Source organism: Mesoplodon densirostris, chromosome 13 (genome assembly GCF_025265405.1).
Source record: "Mesoplodon densirostris isolate mMesDen1 chromosome 13, mMesDen1 primary haplotype, whole genome shotgun sequence".
NCBI lineage: Eukaryota > Metazoa > Chordata > Mammalia > Artiodactyla > Ziphiidae > Mesoplodon > Mesoplodon densirostris.
Window position 1 is genome coordinate 25,984,503 of NC_082673.1, and position 4,288 is coordinate 25,988,790.

Sequence of the window (4,288 nt, forward strand, 5' to 3'; positions counted from 1 at the left end):
AAGGTGGGAGGAGGAATAATTTAGGAATTTGGTAGTAACATATACACACTACTATATATAAAATAAACAAGGGCCTACTTTTTTATTTTATAGATAAAATAAACAAGGGCCTACTGTATAGCACAGGGATCTGTATTCAATATTTTGTAATAACTTACATGGGAAAATAATCTGTAAACTAATTCATATATACAAACATATATACATATGCATGTATAACTGAATCATTTTGCTGTACACCTGAAACTAACACAACATTGTAAATCAACTATACTTCAATAAAAAATCAAATAAAAGAAAAAAAAAGAAAATGTAGACTTTCATTTACTATCATAAACTTTATGTAATAAGTTTAGTATACTTATCAATTAGGAATCATATCTTAGTTAACAGAGGCCAAAGTGTTCAGTGTTAAAGATTAATAAAATGTATATGCTTCTCTGTAGTTACATATGTCACAGCTTTTTCCTTTTCACAAGTTTTATGAAACACAATTCACAAGTCTAAATCTATTCAACTGGGTGTAGATTTGTTTCTACAATGTCATGGAAATGATAAACTGTACATGTTTTTCTAAGGTCAACACATGAAATATATATGGAATTGTGGATTCAAAATAATACCTTCTGTTTCTCATAAAGTGACAGTTTGTCATATGGTAACATGAATGCAACTAATCTTCTACTTCTCCTTCAAGGAATGACTTGCTGTTGGAAATTTAGAATTTGGCAGCCACAAAAAATGTTGCCTTATATCTATGCTCTTTTCCTTCCCACACTGAAATTTTATTTTCATATAACTTTAAATGGTGGTAAATATTCAGTAAAAATGAAACAGGATAATGTGGAAGGAATCAGGATAATCCATTGCTAGTCACCATGCTGTATTTTACCAGTGGTAACAGATGACCCTAAACTTTGAAGGTCAGAAAAAAGTGCATATCAGTTTTTTGTTTTGTTTTTTTTTGTTTTTTCTCCCAAGCGCATACACTTTAAAGTCTTTGGGAAGTGTTTTTGTAGATAACATAAAGAAGGCCACTCATATATTTCTGCTTATATACCAAACTCAGTTCTGCATTTTATTAATACAGAAGTAAAAATTAATTATAAATTTGTTACTTTGTTAACTCTAAAACCCCTGATATAAATTATATATTTGACATTTCATATATATATATATATTTATTTATTTATTTATTTTCGGTAGGAGATATTTATAAATACAATTTGGCAATTCATTTAATTGTTTTCAATGAAAAGTGTGATGTCAAGATTTTAATTATAAAGAGAAGAAATTATATAAATATACAACTTATATCCTGAAAATCCCAGAGAACAGAGCATAGGAATGCCTCACTTCCATATTATCTGTAAGTCCAAAGGAAAAAATAAGCTTTGAAATTCTGAAGGTGTAAGTGGCTCGTGAAAACAAAATTGTAAGTGAGTTAGTTAATGATTATCATATAGCAAACATTAAGGAAAACCTGAAGACAAACTATAAGCCAGAAATCAAAAAACCCTAATGAACACCTCAAAGCATTAAGAACCATTAGAATGTCCTTAGATTCATGACAATTCTCTGAAATGCAATAAACTCCCACAAAATTAAGCAATGTATTCATAAGAGGAGCATCCAACTAAATCAACCCTGAGAATTGGGAATATCCATTCTGCTTTGCTATTACCTGTTATGTGTTACTTGGGGTAGCCCATCTGTTTGTAACAGATGCCTAATCCCTTCACAGAGAATGGTGTGCTCTGCAGTCATCTGCAGTGAGACCAAGGGAAAGGAACAGTGACCTGGCTCGTCAGAAGAGGATTATTGGTCCCAGTAAAGCATCAGGAAAGGAAAACAGCTTTGATTGTCTTCAGCGGGGTATTTTAGAAGATGACTAATAACACCCTTTACATCTCCCTTGGTGCTACATGGACCCAGCCTTCAGGCAACATCTCTTTAAGGTACCTCTTAACCAAACTTATTCTAATTCAGTAGGTATGAGGAAAAGTGAGGCTATTTTATATGTCAGATCTGGAATTACTGGTGAAACACTCCATCTGTGTTTGACATGAAGAATCAGTATTCTACATAAGCTCGTTCTGTTCATGGCAAAAATGCTTTCATGACTCTCTTGACTGTGTAAGATGCTTTTATGAAAATTACTAATATTGACTCAGTAGAAAAGGATACAAAAAGCCATTTGCTTAAGCGTTTTGGCAAAGTGCCCGTGAAACATTTTGAAGAATACTGTTAAATCCTTCCATTCTACTTCTTATTGCATTACAATTCAAAAATGTATACATATGCTCCCTGCTGGTTTATCAAGAATATGTGTTCATAACCATTTTATAGGTGGTTGTTTAAAAATTTGTATACATCACCTAGGGAGGGATTACCATCCAAAATGTTCTGAACTTTCTCATTAAATTACTGTGTGATTTAAAATTGTCCTCAAAAGAGACAGGATGAATAGACAAAAATAAAAATAAAAATAAAAAATAAAACTATATTTGGAAACATGTAGTATGACATGTGTTTGAGTTGATAATATAGCAGGGAGAGGGAAAAGAAATATAACGTGAAGAAATCACTGAAAAATCATAACAGCTTCAAGGTTGAAAGATTAACATTAAAAGGTAATTTAACCAACAAAAAATTTCTGAATACCTACTATGTGACTACAAATATAAATTGAGTATAAATTCATGAAAGCGTCAGTTTCTCCTGACCTCCTAAAGCTTGCAATCTAGTTAGGAAATTCAATATAAACAAAAGACTTTAATAGACTCACATATGAAGTGAGGCTATAAAATCATTTTATCATGCATTGTAACTGAGGAAGCAAACATTAATTTTAAATTTTGTTAGTTTGATTGATTGTAGAGCCATTTTTTAAAACAATTTTGATTTCATTTAATGCTTCCAAAATACATGGGTATAATAGAAATGTGTTGCAACTATATACATCTAAGAGACTTAAACCATTTACTTAGAAGCATAATTTTTAAAAATAGAACTATCTTTATTTCAAAACCCCAGCCTGACAGCTTGTTACTGTAGTACATTTTCTGATCAGCAACCATACCTGGATTGCAGTAGCAGCTACATGTAGCAGTACTTGCTACAGAGACTTATAATTTTCTTATTCTATAAAACAAACATGGTGGCAAAATAAAATCATAATATAATATAAATATGATTAATTTTTATATTTTCAAATTCCTAATTATGGTTCCTAATAATTTCCTTTGTCTCAGTTCATTCACCCTAAGTATATTTGAAGACCAACTTTAAAATGTGAAAGAATACTTTCATTTAATATTGAAGGTACTTCCCTTGTCAGATCTCTACTCCAGTATAGCAACAACAAAAAAAAGGGAGGTGGAGGGTTTTCATGGTAAATCTGTGTTACTAGTTAGGAGATGAAAAAAAAATCTAAGGGTGTTTCTGCAAGTCTGAGTTGAGAGCTGTTGGTAAAACTGGCTTGTTTTGTGGTAACTTTCTTTTTGGTTTTAAGCCTGAGCTAGGTATAATATGAAAAATTAAGAGGTGAGTGGGAGCCTAAGCTAATAGTCTCAGATATTGTTGTTTTTGTTTTTTGTTTATTTTTTTTTTTGTGGTACGCGGGCCTCTCTCTGTTGTGGCCTCTCCCATTGCGGAGCACAGGCTCTGGACACGCAGGCTCAGCGGCCATGGCTCGCAGGCCCAGCCGCTCCACGGCATGTGGGATCTTCCCGGACCGGGGCACGAACCCTTGTCCCCTGCATTGGCAGGTGGACTCTCAACCACTGCGCCACCAGGGAAGCCCGGATTTGTTTTAAAATGCTCTTATCTATAAAATAAAAGTTGGAAATGTATGCCGGTATCCTTTATTAACATTCTTTGAGTGGCCCCTGTTTTCCAATGTACGAGGATCATGGATTTATAGATGAGAAAATCCAGACACATTAAGTGAATTTTATGATTTAAAATAACCAGTAGAAATAGTGTAAGGCTTAAGTCTCTGAATTTAGCAAAATTAATTTTTGAATTATTACATTTTAAAGTGCAACCCAGTGATACTGAATATGAAATAAACCCACCCTCCAGGAAATGCATTTACTTTGAATACACCTAAAAAGAAAGCATAGCCCATAAAGCCCATTTGTATGTTAGAATCCACAAGGAGGAGAAGTTGCTTTTGGTTTCCACAAGGAGGAGAAGTTGCTTTTGGCTTCCAATGAATACAAGAAAAGGGATATTACTGAACTTTTTCTGAGTCTACATGTGAATTTCTCCTTTCACTTTCCTT